The 17,868-nt window shown below is 45.4% G+C and overlaps 1 protein-coding gene across 8 annotated transcripts in view; it reads right to left on the minus strand.

The window, feature by feature from the left end:
• The window catches only part of ctbp1 (C-terminal binding protein 1), a 365,789-nt gene that overhangs the window by 268,068 nt on the left and 79,853 nt on the right, over positions 1–17,868 (minus strand). The window lies entirely within an intron of this gene.

Consider the following 17,868-nt stretch of genomic DNA (forward strand, 5'->3'; position numbering starts at 1 on the left):
CACCATTGGCCCTTTTACAATGGTGTTCTACTACTGGGATCGGGATCGGGATCTGGGAGCCGAGCCGGAGTTGAGGGAAAGTTTGTGTGGAAGCAGCGCGGAGTCGCCGAGTGAGCGGGAGCTGCTGCCGGGACCATGTGGCCGCTCTTCCTCCTGATAGTCGCCGTGGACGGGCTCCCCGAACATAGCCAAGTGATTTTCCAAGCTTGGCCACAACTGGCAGGATCATCATCAGCAGTCCTTTCCCGGATTGCCAGCCGTTCACCCTCTCTCTGCGGTGAATTCCTCTCCCAGCCTTACGCAGCCACCGTCCTGGACGCCGCCATCTTAAAATCTCTAATCTCAATTGGGATAGTGTTAAAATAAAGGGTAGGAGGGGGAGGAATTTCTAAAATGTATTCAGGAGAACTTTATTGACCAGTATGTTCAGTCCAACTTTCCCTCTCAATTTCTTGCATTTGACCTGGTTTTCAGTTGAAGAATTCACCTGCCATGCATCATACACATTTGCCACTCTCCAATCCTCTGGGCAGCACAGTGGCGCAGTGGTTAGCACCGCAGCCTCACAGCTCCAGTGACCCAGGTTCAATTCTGGGTACTGCCTGTGCGGAGTTTGCAAGTTCTCCCTGTTCAGTCCAACTGCTATATCTGATGCAGGTGAATGAGATCGGCCAAGTGGACCAAATGTCTGTGGGGGAGGACTTGGGCAAGAGTGATCTTCGTATCATAAGATTTAGATTAATAATGAGGAAGAGCAAGGAACAATATAATTTAGAACTTCTAAATTGGAAGAGGGCTAACTTCAATGAGATGAGAGGGGATCCAGCCAGGGTAAAATGGAACCAAGGACTGACAGGAAAAACTGTAATGGAACGATGGGTGATCCTTAAGGCAGAGGTGCTTCAGGTACAGGCTAGGTAGATTCCAACAAGGGCAAAAGGTTCGGGAAACCAAAGCCAGGGATCCTTGGATGACGAGGGAGATAGAGAATATGATGAAATAGAAAAAGAGGGTGTATTTATTTAGAGATACAGCACTGAAACAGGCCCTTCAGCCCACCGAGTCTGCGCCGACCATCAACCACCCATTTATACTAATCCTACATTAATCCCATATTCCTACCACTTCCCCACCTTCCCTCAATTCCCCTACCACCCACCTATACTAGGGGCAATTTATAATGGCCAATTTACCTATCAACCTGCAAGTCTTTGGCTGTGGGAGGAAACCGGAGCACCCAGCGAAAAACCACGCGGTCACAGGGAGAACTTGCAAACTCCGCACAGGCAGTACCCAGAATTGAACCTGGGTCACTGGAGCTGTGAGGCTGCGGTGCTAACCACTGCGCCACTGTGCTGCCCAGAGGATTGGAGAGTGGCAAATGTGTATGATGCATGGCAGGTGAATTCTTCAACTGAAAACCAGGTCAAATGCAAGAAATTGAGAGGGAAAGTGAAGAGGAAAATAAGACAGGCAAACAGAGAATATGAGAATAGAATGGTAGTCAATATAAAAGGGAACCCAAAAATAGTCTACTGGCACATGAACAGTAAGGAGGTAGTAAGAGCTAGAATGGGTCCTTTTCAGGAAAAAGAGAGTGATATATGCTTAGTGATGCACGACAAGGCTAGGATACTTAATGAGTCCTTTTTATCTGTGTTTATTAAGAGGATGCTGACAAATATCAGTAGAAGTGGAGAAAGTAGAGATAACAGATGGGCTTAAAATTAAGAAGCAGGATGTACTGCAAAGGCTGACTGTGCTTAGACTGCTTAAGTCGCCTGGTCCGGATGGCTTGCATCCCAAATTGCTAAAGGAAGTTGGGTAGAGATAGCAGAAGGGCTTGCCATAATCTTCCAATCTTCTCTAGAAAAGGGAGGTGCCAGAGGATTGTAGAGTGGCAAATGGGACATCCTTATTCAAGAAAGGGCATAAGGACAGTCCTAGTAACTACAGGCCAATCAGTTTAGATGTTTTAGAAAAAGTCAACAGGCACTTGGAGAAGTTTGAGTTAATTAAGGAGAGTCAGCACGGATTTGCAAAAGGTAAATTGTACTTGACTAATCCAATTGAATTTTTTGACGAAATAACAGATGTTGTCTATATGGATTTTCAGAAAGCATTTGACAATGTCCCACAGAAAAGGCGTGTTAACAAAATTGAGTATCATGGAATAGGACAAAAAATTGACAGAAAACAGTGAGTCATTTTAAATAGTTGTTTTTCAGACTGGAGGATCGTAGACAGTGGTGTTCCCACAGGAACCACTGCTAGGATCACTCCTTTTTTGACATATATTAAATAACTTGGATACTTGAATAGAGAGTAAAATTTCAAAACTTGTCAATGATACAAAACTTGGAGGAGTGGCAAACTGATAGGAATTGCCTACAACAGGTACAATAGGCTAGCACAATGGGCAGAGAAGTGGAAAACTGAATTTAATACAGAAAAATGTGACGTGATGCATTTTGGCAGAAGGAATAGGGAGAGGCAATATATACTTAATGGCACAATTCTAAATAGTGTGCAGGGATAGAGGGACCTGGGGGTTCATGTACATAAATCTTTGAAGGTAGCAGGACATATTGAGAGAATAGTTAGCAAAGCATATGGGATCTTGGGCTTCATAAATAGAGGCATTAAGTAGAAAAGCAGGGATGTTATATCAAATCTTTATAAAGCTCTGGTTTGGCCACAAATAGAGTATAGTGTGCAGTTCTGGTCACTTTCGAAAGGGTGTGAGGGTCCTTGAGAGGGTGCAGAGGAGGTTTATTAGATTTACCAAGAATGAGGGGTTTTAGTTACAAGGTTTGGTTGGAGAAGTTGAAGTTGTTCTCCTTAGAGCAAAAGAGATTGAGGGGAGATTTGATCGAGGTATACAAGATAATGATAGGTTTAGATAAGATAAAAACTGGAAGACAAGGAAAAACTGTTCCCATTAGCTGATGGTACAAGGACTAGGGGACACAGATTTCATGCTTTTGGCAAGAGATGCAAGGGGTTGTGAGGAAGAAATCTTTTTACACAGTGAGTCGTGATGACCTGGAACTCACTGCCCACAAGGGTGGTAGAAGTGGAGATGATCAATGACTTCAAAAGGAAATGGGATGGGCAGTTGAAGGAAGTTGAAGGGATCAAGCTGGAGAAGGGGACTGACTGGATTGCTCTAAAGAGAGCTGGCATAGATTCGATGGGCCGAATGGCCTCCATCTGTTCCGTTATGACTATGTCAACATGCAAGCACTATCCAATGCAGCATAGTTGAACAAATCCGCAACTAACATATTCATCACAGGACTAAAACTCATTGTGACTAGTATTATTCATTCAAATTCATCAATATCTTCCTCTTCTGCCTCAGACTTCTCTGCAGCATGTGTTATTGCCCCTTCGCTTAGGGTAGTTCATTGCATAATGATACTTTGAGTCACACCTGAAGCACCTATTAACTGTTCCTTAGGCATTTCAGGGATTCATTCACTGATGATTGCTGTTCCAATTCTGTCTTCCACTGTAATAGTCAGACCTGCTAAAGGTGCTTTCATCCTCATTCCTCCTGTCTTTCATTGTACTTATGCCAGTGTCCAGTGTCTGGACCATTTCGAAATCTGGTAAACATTGAGTCCTCTATTGTTTGCGTCACCGCAGAATACCCTGTTTGTTCTACCAGAGCTACAGGAAATGACTGTTAGCCCAGGAATTTCTTTAAGGCAGCAGATATTCGATCCACCAGGGAGTCTTTGTCCAAGAACTGAACCCCAGTTAGAACCAGGAGCCTGTCCTTATGCAATACCCTAGTAATCTAGTAATTTAAATGCTAGCACTGAACCAGGGATCTCCAAATTGAATCTTCTATACAGTCTATGATATATTCCTCCTCTGTTTTCTAAAATCTAACCATGCTTCATATGCATTCAATAGGTCATCTTTCTTGCAAATTTCATACAAGAATTCTAACAGAAGATCCAAACCTTCATCAGTATCCAACTGACAAGCATCCAATTCACAAAACACTTTACTTTTGATTTTATTTTTGGCAGGAAGAGACAACGCCAAGGCCACACCTTGTTTCCTCTTTGGTAGAGATGTTACGCATGTCCACATATCCACAGAATTCTTCCACTGGTCGTATGGTTCATACTCAGAACATCAGAAGGTAATCATACCCTGACAATTTACACTTGCTTTCTGCCACATTTTCCACAATAACCCGTGAGATTTAGTTTTCCATGGCAAAAAAAATTCCTAGTTTCCAACCTTCAGCTTTAGGCAACCATCTTCTACTATCAATGTTAAACTCCAGAAAATTTGTTATGGAAGGGTAAAGCTGGAGCCCATCTTTACTCAATTTCATATTTATTGTACAGAGTAAAAGGATGATAAAAATGTAGCTGCTCAATCAAACCCTTTACCAGTCTCAATAGTGTCTGCTTATAAGTGCTTATGTTAGACCCCAAGTAACACCCTCCACCTACATACAATCAAACAATTGATACACAATTAACAGATCAACACCAGAGAGTGTACTGGACTCAAATCAGCAACCTCCAAATGTCTGAGCAGCACTTTCAGTGAAGACTATGACTCTCCAGGCTGGCCGTCACCGACTTATGCACCCTGTTGCAGAACAGGTCAGGAGTGTGATGGAATACTCTCCACTTGCCTGGATGGGTGCAGCTCCAACAACACTCAGGAAGCTCGACACCATCCAGGACAAAGCAGCCTGCTTGATTGGCACCCCATCTACAAACATTCACTCCCTCCACCACCGACGCACAGTGGCAGCAGTGTGTACCATCTACAAGATGCACTGCAGCAATGCACCAAGGCTCCTTAGACAGCACCTTCCAAACCCGGGACCTCTACCAACTAGAAGGACAAGGGCAGCAAATACATGGGAACACCACCACCTGCAAGTTCCCCTCCAAGTCACACACCATCCTGACTTGGAACTATATCGCCGTTCCTTCACTGTCGCTTGGTCAAAATCCTGGAACTCCCTTCCTAACAGCACTGTGGGTGTACCTACCCCACATGGACTGCAGCGGTTCAGGAAGGCAGCTCACCACCACATACTCAAGGGCAATTAGTGATGGGCAATAAATGCTGGCCTGGCCAGCGATACCCACATCCCATTACTGAATTTAAAAATAATTCTGTACCCCAGAGAGCTGTGGAAGGCCAATCATTGAGCATGTTCAAGACAGAAATCGATAGATATCTGGATACTAACAACATCAAGAGATATGGTGATAGTAGGGAAAAATGGCATAGAGGTAGATGATTAGCCATGATCTGTTTGAATGGCAGAGCAGGCTCGATGGACCGAATGGCCAACTCCTGCTCCTATTTCCTATGTTCCTAAGAGGAGAAGCATTCTGGCTGCAAGAACATGGAACTTTGTGGTAAAGAAATGGCTGAAGGGGCTGATGAGCAGGCTGCAAGGTTCTTCGATACTGCTCTGGAGGCTATTGTGCAGGTAGTGCAGAGGAGGAAGTACATTCAGTTCCCTCCAGTGGGCAAGAAACCCTCCAGCCATATATCTTGCCGATTGTGGGAACAAATTGCTAAGCAAGCCAATGTCAGGAGCATTGAATGCAGGAAATGTCATGCTCTAGCTGGAGGTGTTATACTATCTGCTTACAGCCTCATTAATAACTATACTGACAGCACTCACAGGACTCCAATCCCCCATTTCCTTTCACTCTCCGACAATCACTACCACACTTCACTCCGCCTTCTTCTCCTCATAAACACTATTACAACCCTCATACCCACAACTCACATCTTACACACAGACCATCAGCTACCATGACAGCCACATTCTCCGAAAGCCTCACAAAACTCTCATTAACACATTCCCTTATTTCTTGCAGAAGTAGACTGTACACAACAGAAGCAGAAAAGCCCGTCTGCAGACCCTCACCCCATTGAAGAGAGCCTGCTGAGAGTGGAGGCCATGACCACTAGCAACGCTGGAGATGTTACACAGAATTTCTTCAGACCTTATTCTCTTTGGCTGTTCTGACTTCTCCCTCACACACACTGTGCATACGAATATATAAACATATGAATTAGGAGCAGGGATAGGCAACTCAGCCTTACGAGCCTGCTCTGCCATTCAATAAGTTCATGGCGCAGTGGTTAGCACCGCAGCCTCACAGCTCCAGCGACCCGGGTTCAATGCTGGGGACTGCCTGTGTGGAGTTTGCAAGTTATCCCTGTGTCTGCTTGGGTTTCCTCCGGGTGCTCCGGTTTCCTCCCACATGCCAAAGACTTGCAGGTTGATAGGCAAATTGGCCATTATAAATTGTCCCTAGTGTAGGCAGGTGGTAGGGAAATATAGGGACAGGTGGGGATGTGGTAGGAATATGGAATTAGTGTAGGATTAGTATAAATGGGTGGTTGATGGTCGGCACAGACTCGGTGGCCCGAAGAGCCTGTTTCAGTGCTGTATCTCAAACTAAAACTAAAACAAACTAAAACATTTCCACCTACCCTCAATAACCTTCCTGTTTCTGCGCCTTATGACTCGATGACTCTAATTTTCCATCCCCTTGCTTATCAAGAATCTATCTACCTCTGCCTTAAAAATATTCAAAGACTCTGCTTCCATTGCCTTTTGAGGGAGAGAATTCCAAAGACCCACGACCCTCTGAGAGAAAAAAATTCTCTGTCTTAAATGGGCGACCCCTTATTGTTAAACAGTGACCCCCTAGTTCTAGATTCTCCCACAAGGGGAAACATCCTTTCCACATCCACCCTGTCAAGACTCCTCAAGATCTTATATGTTTCAATCAAGTCACCTCTTACTCTTCTAATTCCAGCGGATATATGCCTAGCCTGTCCAATCTTTCCTCGTAAGACAGCCTGCCCATTCCGGGTATTAGTCTAGTAAACCTTCTCTGTACTACCTCCAATGCACTTACATCCTTCCTTAAATAAGGAGACCCGTACTGTACACAGTACTCCAATATGGTCTCACCAATGCCCTGTATAGCTGAAGCATAACCTCCCTACTTTTGTATTCAATTCCCCTCATGATAAACGATAATATTCTATTAGCTTTCCGAATTACTTGCTGTACTTGCATACTAACCTTTTGCGATTCATGCACTGGGACATGCAGATCCCTCTGCATCTCAGAGCTCCGCAATCTCTCACCATTTAGATAATATGCTTCTTTTTTATTCTTCCTGCCAAAGTGGATAATTTCACCCATTCCCACATTATACTCCATTTGTCAGGTCTTCACCCACTCACTTATCCTATCTATATCCCTTTGTAGCCTCCTTATGTCCTCTTCATAAGTTACTTTCCTACCTATCTTTGTGTCATCAGCAAATTTAGCAACCATACCTTCGGACCCTTCATCTATGTCATTTATATAAATTGTAAAAGGTTGAGGCCCCAGCACAGATCCCTGTGGCACACCATTCGGCACATCTTGCTAACCAGAAAATGACCCATTTATGCCTACTCTCTGTTTCCTGTTAGCTAGCCAATCTTCTGTCCATGCCAATATGTTACTCCCTACACCATGAGCTTTTATTTTCTGCAATAACTTTTGATGTGGCACCTTATCAAATGCCTTCTGGAAATCTAAGTACAATACATCCACCAGTTCCCCTTTATCTACAGTACATGTAACTCCCTCAAATAAATTGGTTGAACATGATTTCCCTTTCACAAAACCATGTTGATGTTGCCTAATTACCTTGAATTTTACTAAATGCCCTGCTATAACGTCTTTAATAATAGCTTCTAACATTTTCCTTAAGACAGATGTTAAGCTAACTGGTCTGTAGTTTCCTGCTTTCTGTCTCCCTCCCTTTTTGAATAAAGGAGTTACATTTGCTATTTTCCAATCTGACAAGCTGAAGATGCTTTCAATACCGACTTGTTTTCCTCTGCTTTTCCTCCACGCCATCAACTAACCCTCATCCCTCCTTCTCATTCCAGCTGCTGAGAATACGGACATGCTTCAGTCAGTCAAGGAGAAGTAGCCCAACATCTTCTGAAAAAGGACTGCCACTCGATTTGATTCTCAGCAGCATCAGCTCAAATACTGGCAAGCACATAGATTTGAGGCTAGGTTGGAGGAGGTATGTGCATGTATTAATCCGCCGGGCACATGTGTGCAGAAGCTAGGGCAGGCAGACAAGATGCCACAGGTGCCAGCTCGCTGGATGGCTCTGCCTCCATGCAGAGGACTCAAATATAGACTTCAGGGGTTCAGATGACCAAAGAATGGACATGAACATCTACCAGAAAGTGTTCGGTGCACTGGGCAGCCTGCCAGAGATCTTGAGGCACAATGTCATGAACCATGAAGGATCCCATTCCACTTGTCTCAAGGCTTTGCATAGAGCATGAAGATCATTCTGTCCAACAGGACTAGAAATGCAGATACATATATCTTTGAAAGTGAGAGTGCAAGCAAAAAATCCAGAGCAAGACAAATCAGGTTCTAGGTTTTATACACTGGAGTCTAAATTAAAAAAAGGAGCTGCTGATAAATTTGTACATGACATTAGTTCAGCCACATCTGGGAATATTGTACCACATACAGTTTTCACGTCCAACTGTAGGAAGGATATGAGGGCCTTGGAAAGAATACTTATTGCAAGATTCACTCAAATGAAAACAGGAATAAGGGAGGAATAAGATGTTACATTTCAAACAAAAAGTGTCTTTCCTACTCAGAGTAAATTGAAGGAGTTCTAAGGAGATAATCAATAATATAAAAGTTTCAAGAGGGTTTATAGTGAAAAATTAGTTTCACTGTTTGCCGAGTTGATAACCAGGGGACATGGATTTAGGATGATCAATAGAAAAATAAAGAGAAAAGCTAAATAAAATGCTTTCACACTGAGGGTTATGAGAAAATGGAATAGTGGTAATTGAGGTAGAGACATCAACAAAAGGAAATGGATAAGTATCTGAAAACAAAGAATATAAAGGACCGTGAGAAGGCAGCAAGGGAATGGGGTTATAGTAGACAGCTTCAGTTAAAGAAATGGGGCAGACACAGTGTTATTACTTCGAATATTCTGCATCTAAAGTTTGAAAACTACATTCAGGTGTGACACGATGCAGATATCCACTCCCCTGTCCGATTCTCGGAGCCTTGAAAGTTTACTTCCTTCAAGTGCACATCCAATATTCTTTTGAAATCATTGATTCTTTCCGCTTCCACCATCCTCGTGGACAGCGAGTTCCAGGTAATTACCACTCACGTGGAAAAAAATTCTTCCTCACATTCCCCCTGCATCTCTTGCCCAAAACTTTCAATGTGTCCCCTAGTCCTTGTATCATTAGTCAATGGGAAGAGTGTTTCCTTGTCTAACTTAACTATGCACTCTATTAAATCTCCCTTCAATCTCCTTTGCTCCAAGGATAACAACCCCAGCTTTTCTAACCTAACCTTGTAGCTAAAATCCTCCATCCCTGGAATCATTCTGGTAAATCTCCTCTGAACCCTCTCAAAGACCCTTACACCCTTCCTAAAATGTGACGACCAGAACTGGAAGCAATACTCCAGTCGGGGCCTAACCAGAGCTCTATAAAAGGTTATATAGCAAAAAAAGCAGTGGTCCTAGTACTGACCCTTGGCGAACTGCACTGTCTACCATCCTTCAGTCTGAAAAATAACCATTTACCACAACTCGCTGTTTTCTGTCCTTAAGCCAATTTTTTTTTATCCAACTGGACACCTACCCTCCTTTTCCAATTTTGTTAAATTCTGGCTTCAATTTTGTTAACCAGCCTTTTATGTGGTCCGTCATCAAACGTTTTCTCAAAATCCACATAGACAAGCATCCACTGCGTTCTGTTCATCAACCTCCTCTGTTACTTAATCAGCCATCACAGTTTGAAAAAAAACAAAAATAGAGTGCACACAAAAACAGACTGATCTCAGAAGATATTTCACAAACTTTTAGATATGGCAGATGCTCGGAGACTAAATGCAACTGAATAACATGGAAACTATGCAATGTGATATGCAAGAAGCTAGGGAAATTGCTTGCAATATAATTTAGTTATACTGTAAGCCCAATTTTAGAGAAAATAATATTTTTATTGACGTGCATATCTTGCAACACGGTTTTCTTCAAAACAGCTGATGTACCTCGTCTGTAAATATAACAAATTAATGTAACGGCTCCCTCTTGTTCAAAAATAAAGAAGCTATGTTCTAAGCTAGTGTTATTAATAAATTGATCAAGTCTTTTATTACAAAAAATATGATTGCAGCAATGTAACTCTCAGCCTCAACTAGATTTGAAGTTTATTTAGCTTAGAGATACAGCACTGAAACAGGCCCTTCGGCCCACCGAGTCTGTGCCGACCATCAACCACCCATTTATACTAATCCTACACTAATCCCATATTCCTACCACATCCCCACCTGTCCGTATATTTCCCTACCACCTACCTATACTAGGGGCAATTGCTAATGGCCAATTTACCTATCAACCTGCAAGTCTTTGGCATGCGGGAGGAAACCGGAGCACCCGGAGGAAACCCACGCAGACACAGGGAGAACTTGCAAACTCCACACAGGCAGTACCCAGAATTGAACCCGGGTCGCTGGAGCTGTGAGGCTGCGGTGCTAACCACTGCGCCACTGTGCCGCCGAATGATCGAATGAAAGCCTCTAAGCACTTATGATTTGTATTATTGAGATTGTCCATACATCAAGTATAATTCTGGGATCAGCAGCCAGGATATATAGGTGCTAGAATCCATAGCTGTTTTTTAAGTGGGTAGAATTCAATTAGATTAATACAATCTTGCATTAATTAACTCATATTACTGAGCATATGTCAGTTTGAGTGCAAATATTAGTTACAACAGTGATGACACATCTCAAGTACTTAATTGCTGTAAAGTGCTTTGGGATGTCCTAAGGTCATGAAAGTGGCGACATAAATCCAAGTCTTTGCTTATGTGCAACGAGGTTCACAAGAGTGCCTGAGTGAGCCAGTGTGATAACTTGCATGAGCATCAGAGTGAGTAAGCGCCAGAATGGGTATGAATGGTGCGACCTTTACAGTAATTAGAGTATTCTCAGTCTCTGAAGGATGTTCAGTCTGTATGGGCTGATTTTGAAGGGATCGTTTGAGATGGGAACAGAGGTTGGGGGGCATAAGATAGAGATGGAAGATGTTGGACAGAATGTCCGACGTCATGATGTCCCTTCTGGATTTTACTGTCGGGGCCGGCATGGCTTCACACATTCACAAGGTCGGAAGCTAATTAAGATATTGAAGAGCACAAATGACTGCAATATTATTCACTGTTTTGAATTTTCCTTACGGCGCATGGAAACCACAGGGTTTCAGGGCCTCGCCTGGTGAAAGGAGGTGACAAGGAGGTGGGAGCTCAGTGTTGGCTTCAGTGCGAAGCCATCAGGTGAGGCAGCGTCACTTGGCAGGATGGGTGGAGGAGGGCGGGAATCAGGAAAGACTGTCAGGGGTGGGGGCCTAGGTGTCAGGACTGTGGGGGAGCCAATACCAATGTGCAACAGGGCAATGCCACCGCCTCGGAGGTTATAAGTGAGGGGAGGGGGAAGGGTCCAATTGGCTGGAAAGCCTTCAGCTCTGGAAGAGGCAACCTCTCATGCGCCTCATTCACCCTGGTTTTGAGGCCCTCTTTGAGGAGGAGGAATAGCAGAGAGGGAGGGAGGAGCATGAACCGGTAGGGCCACCAGCACTGTCTGGGGGCAACCTTGGGCACAGGAAGCTGTAGAAGTATGCAGAGGGGCATGCCAGCTGCCTTCTGCATGTAGAAGAAGCTACCCTCCAGAGAAGGTCTGCCAGATGAGGCTCAACTATCTGCAGATGTCCGAGCGGCAGTTTTCACAAGACTACGCCTCTCCAGGAAGGCCATCAATCATCTATGTGCCATCATGTCAAATGAGCTGAGGCCAATGGGACTTGGGCACCCGATACCAGTGGCGCAGAAGGCCACCAGATCATTCCAAGGGTCCACTGGAGACATGTGCAGAATCTCCCATTCTGTGGCACATAAGTGCATCAAGGAGGTCACCAATGCCCTGTTCAGAAGGGTCGGCGACTGCGCTTCTGCAGCAATCCCAGCTCTCAGATTGAGAGGACTATGGGATTTGGGGCCATTGCTGGATTCCCCCAGGTGCAGAAGGTTATCAACTACATACATGTGGCCATCAAGGCTCCCAATGGCCAGCCTGCTGCCTCCATAAGTATGAGGGCTTGCACTCACTCAATGTGCAACTGGTCCTCAACCAGTCGTGTGCACGATTCCAGGGAAGCAGCAACGACACCTACATACTATGGCAGTCCCAGGTGCCAGGACTTTTCTGTTCCCCTGTGCACTTTCAGAGATGGATCCTTGGAGACAAGGGATACTCAGAGGACATGGTTACTGACACCTGTGAGGAACCCACGCACATTTGCAGAGGCGACAACACTCGCCACAGGTCAACCCAAATGACTATCGAGCAGGCTACTGGTGTACTCAAGGTGATTGGTCCAGGGAAGCCCTTCAGTCTGTCCCAGCAAGGGACCTGTATATCATGGCAGCCTGCTGTACTCTGCACAACCTAGCACTACAAATAGCTGAGGCGTTGAACCAGTGAGGATATCGTGGAGCACAATGCCTCCTCCAATCCTGAGGATGTGGAGGAGGATGCTGCCCAGACATTGCAAGATGAAGGGCCTCAGGTACAGCAGGAAAGGTGCCATGAGGTACACGCAAGGGAGGAATGAGACGTTCTTATACATTCACTTTTCCTTTGACCCTTACCACCTTCTGGAACTGCACGAATATAGCTTTACCTTTAAGCAGCCCTGTTGTCATTTCCTTCCTTCTGTACTGCAGCACCCAGGTGCACGTTGCACAGTGGCCAGGCTGAAGTATTGAGCGCTCGGGGTTTGGTCCCTCGTTTCCAGCCCCTTGGCAGCAAGGGTTTAAATGAAATCCCATAGGGCATCAACAAAAGAAAGGAAACATGGTGAGTGACCAATCATTATTTTATTCCGTAACAAAGTAAATGCAATATTACTGATTTCAATGCATCTTCACCTGTGATCCCCTAAATGGATTTAAGTGTTCTTCTTAAATCTTTTTCCAGGTGCTCGACATGGTGTTCCCCCTGCGCTGTCAGCTGAGGTGGAGAAAGGCTGCTGACATTGCTGCCCCCTGACTTGGAATGACCCCTGGCTGCCTTCCTCGGGCTGCCTGAAGCCTGGAGGGCATCAGAACACTGTGGGTCTCATGCACAGGTGCAGGGACCACCTCTGTGTCAGGGATGATGGAGGCACTAGCGTCACTGACAGAGGGGCTTTGGAGCTCCTGTCCACACCAGGAGCACCCTGAGAGGAGCCCCAGATGCAGAAGGCAGTTGCTCCTCCACCCATTATAAGGCAAACGTACCTCTCTACTGACCTGAGAGGAACATGGATCTGACAGAGACTCCAGATGCCTCGTTCCCCCTCTCGCCTTGCCACTGCTGCATGGAGCTCATGGACAAAGTGATGGAGTTCAGGTCTGCGTGCATCTCCAGCAAACACTGACTGGTCTGCTGGATGTGGCTGTCCATGAGAGTCGCCAGTCTCGCAATCAGCAGAGATAGTGCAGAACCCAAGGCTTGGAATGGACTCCTCCATTGTCCATGCTTGTGTGCGCAGAACCTCTGGCATCTCTGCCAGATGTTGGCTGACCTATTGCTGCAGCTGCTGCATTTCCTGTGTTGCCGTTGACACACGGGGAACATCATCAGCCTAAGGTTCAGCATGGGCCTGGCCGCCCACAGTCCTACTGCCAGTGGCCACGGCTGGTACAGTCTCCGTCAGTTGCACAGGCGTATCTGTGCTGTGCTCACCAGGTTGTGTGCCCGAATCTAAACGTCTGCGACTATCCACCAATGAGAGAGTGGAGGGTGCGGGGGAATGATGTGACGGTGCACCCTCTGAGGTACCCTCCTCCTCCTCAGAGGTGGCTGCCAGTCCTCCAGCCTCTTCAGCTCCTTATTGTGACCTGCATGAGAAATCATAGACATTGAAGGATTAGGGTCTGCCCATGACATTCCAACCACCACAACTGTGTTTCTCCATTGATGCAGTGGAGATCACGTCGCAGCATCGCTCTTTGGTACCAGATACACCCTTGTGCCCCAGGAGATGATCACTCACTCTCTTGGGTGGGCACCCCTGCCTCGCCATCAGCTATGGAGCAGCTGCCTTTTTGCCCTGCCAGTTCCATGGTCTCCTCCTCCATCAGGGTGAGGACCTGGAGATATGACACTCCACGGCTGGTCTTGGCAAGCTCCTTCCTATTGTGGGCTGTCTTCTCCTGCAGGCACAATGATGAACCAAGTTAATCTCCCAGCAGGGAAAAGCCCCAGAGCTCTGATGGTGATAGTCCTGCGGGCCATGATAGGGGCACACATTTGCCTCCTGCATGCAGGCCCTCTCGAGGGACTGTGTATGGTCTAGCAATGACTGATGTACACCCCTCACTGAGATGCAGCCCATACACAGGTATCATGTCCTAATGAATGTGACTGGGTGGCCAATCCCTTAAAAACAACTCTTCCCTCTTGCTGAGCAACATGCATTGCCCAAAGGGTCCAAGGTGCTTGGAGTTCTCAACTTAGCTGACTGGATGAGGTCATCGACCCACTTCCTGCACTGGGTACATGTCTTGGGGGTGACCACATGGCTGCTGACCTCCTCCATAATCTCTGTCCAGGCTTTTAGCCATGACCAGAGCAGGCTTGCAATGAGGACCTTGCCTAGTATGCAGCAACGGCAGCAGACAGAGTCCAGGGACTGTGAAGGCAGACAGAGTCCGGGGGAGCACTCAGTAAATTTGGTTGCCATCCAGGGATGAGTGAATGCAGGGTGATCGCAATCGGCCGGGCACATTTCCCTCTTGTGGCGACGGCACCCGCTTCCAGTGCTGCTGCTGACACCTGTGCTGATCACACAAAATTCAGCCTGTATATAATATAGGAGAAAGACCAGGAAACATAAATCCTGCCCCTTAAAATTTTCCACACTGCTCACTTAAGTGGTCTTCCCTCGCCCTGCCAACTCATAGCTGCCTTTTGATTTGGACCCCTTGGTTCACAATATACTTACAAATGCAGAAGGGAATTGGCCTTTTAAATTCATCCATCCAAAAAGAGCCTAAAAGCCCCTCCACTACAATAATCAATTGTTTCTGAACAGCTCCCAGGGTTTTATCTCCATTACAGGAAGTCTGTGGGTAAACAAGACCTCTTGAAATCAGACCTAAATTTACATATTATTAATTTGAACCTGAGTCCCTTGTCTCCTACTGAAATGCAAATAAGCCTCAGCATCTATCAACAAATTTATCTGGAGTTTCAGAATCCTGGTCATTTATGTAAATAAGAATTAACAGTAGTTCTAACTCCAAGCCTCACCTTTACTCGTACAGCCAGTAACACAAGGAAAGACACTCCATATACTAATTTTCCAACCTTTACTTAGTGATTGATTTCTCCAAAATTTGCACACTAGTATTGTAAACTATAATACTTCCTCTTCACTCCTACCTTAGTACTATAATTTCCTGAAACAGGGAAAGCAGAAGCTATTTTTTACATGAATGACACAGCTTCAGGTCATTGTCATCATCATCAACAATGTATATTTACATAGCGCCTTTAACATAATGAAACGTCCCAAGTCCTGCCACATCCAGTCATGAATGATGGTGGACAATTAAACATCAACATCTAAGAGTCTTCATTGACCAGACACTGAACTGATCAGTCACATAAATACCGTGGCTACAAGAGCAGGTCAGAGGCTGGGAATTCTGCAACGAGTAACTCACCTCCTGACTCCCCAAAGCCTGTCCACCATCTACAAGGCACAAGTCAGGAGTGTGATGGAATACTCTCCACTTGCTGAATGGGTGCAGTTCCAACAACACTTAAGAAGCTCGACACCACCCAGGACAAAGCAGTCCACTTGATTCGCACCACATCTACCACCCTAAACATTCACTCTCCTCCACTGATGCAGAGTGGCAGCAGTGTGTACCATCTACAAGATGCACCGCAGCAACTCACCAAGCCTCCTCCGACAGCAGCTTCCAAACCAGCGACCTCCACCACCTAGAAGGGCAAGGGCAGCAGGTTAGAGAAGAGAAGGCTCAGAGGTGATTTGATAGAGGTATTCAAAATCATGAGGGGTCTGGACTGAGTAGATATGGAGAAACTGTTTCCACTCGTGAAAGGATCGAGAATGAGAGGGCACGGATTTAAAATAATTGGTAAAAGAAGCAAAAGCTACATGAGGAAAAACTTTCTCACACAGCAAGTGGTTAAGATCTGGAATGTGCTGCCTGAGAGTGTGGTGCAGGCAGGTTCAATCTAGGCATTCAAGGGGAATTGGACTGTTATAAAGAACGAAAGAACAAAGAACAGTACAGCACAGGAAAAGGTCATTCGGCCCTCCAAGCCTGTGCCGATCTTGATGCCTGCCTAAACTAAAACCTTCTGCACTTCCGGGGTCCGTATCCCTCTATTCCCATCCTATTCATGTATTTGTCAAGATGCCTCTTAAATGTCGCTATCGTACCTGCTTCCACCACCTCCCCCGGCAGCAAGTTCCAGGCACTCACCACCCTCTGTGTAAAAGGAAGAAAGTGCAAGACTACAGGGAGAAGGTGGGGGAATGGCATGAGGTGAACTGCACATTCGGAGAGCCGGTGGCTATATGATGGGCCGAATGGCCTCCTTCTGTGCTGTAATGATTCTGAGATTCTGTGATTCTGAGGTGCATGACCATGCCACCACCAGGTTACACACCATCATGACTTGGAAATATATCCTTCATATTTGCTGCAGCAAAATATTACCTAATAGCACTATGGGTGTACCCTCATCACACGGACCAAGAAGGTGGCTCATCACCACCTTCTCAAGGGCACTTGGGATGGGCAATAAATGCTGGCCTTGCCAGGGATGTCCACATCCCATGAATGAAGAAAAATAAATTGCTAAGGCAGTTGTAACTATGAAGGCTTGAAGGCCACAAGTAGATAAAGATTGGCCTACGCATTACAGTGCAACAAATAAAGCTTGTGGGACAGAGTTGGAGGCAGAAAAGATTAGGTAGAAACACCTCAAGCATGATAGGTTACGGTTATGAATAAATACAGCCCACAGTAACCAAATAGTATAAGGGCAGACCTTGATTCCTTCAACAGATAGAGCGTTCTCATGGACAGTTGAAAGTCGTTTTGCCTTATTGGTAACCCACAGTGGTGATCGGCTTGGACTGTGTGGAGGAAATGGGTTGCATTAATTGCTCGTCATTTAATGTGATATTATAAAAAAGATGTATAAGAATATGCCACTATTGGTCAATGTACAATAAAACTTGACTCTCATGGAGGTTACTGCAAAAAAAAAAAAGCATGGCTAACAACCCTTTGTTGCACCCGTAATCATGGTAAAACACTCACAACCTAATTCTGACTTAACTGGGAGAGTACGACTAACTGAGCCAAGCTGTCACAGACACTCCTAGAGGATGGCACGTCAATCGATCCACTGGATCAAGAGATCTCCCCTCTATATAGCATGTACTTGGATTTCCAGAAGACATTTGACAAGGTGCCACATCAAAGGTGACTGAACAAAATAAGAGCCCATGGTATAGCAGGTAACATATTAGCATGGATAGAGGACTGGCTATCTAACAGGAAACAGAGAATAGGCATAAATAGATAATTTTCAGCTGGAACTAATGGAGTCACAGGCTGGGACCTCAACTATTTACAATCTATATCAATGACTTGGATGAAGGGACAGAGTGTTGTTAAGTTTGCTGATGACAC

Source organism: Heterodontus francisci, chromosome 1 (assembly GCF_036365525.1).
Source record: "Heterodontus francisci isolate sHetFra1 chromosome 1, sHetFra1.hap1, whole genome shotgun sequence".
Lineage (NCBI taxonomy): Eukaryota > Metazoa > Chordata > Chondrichthyes > Heterodontiformes > Heterodontidae > Heterodontus > Heterodontus francisci.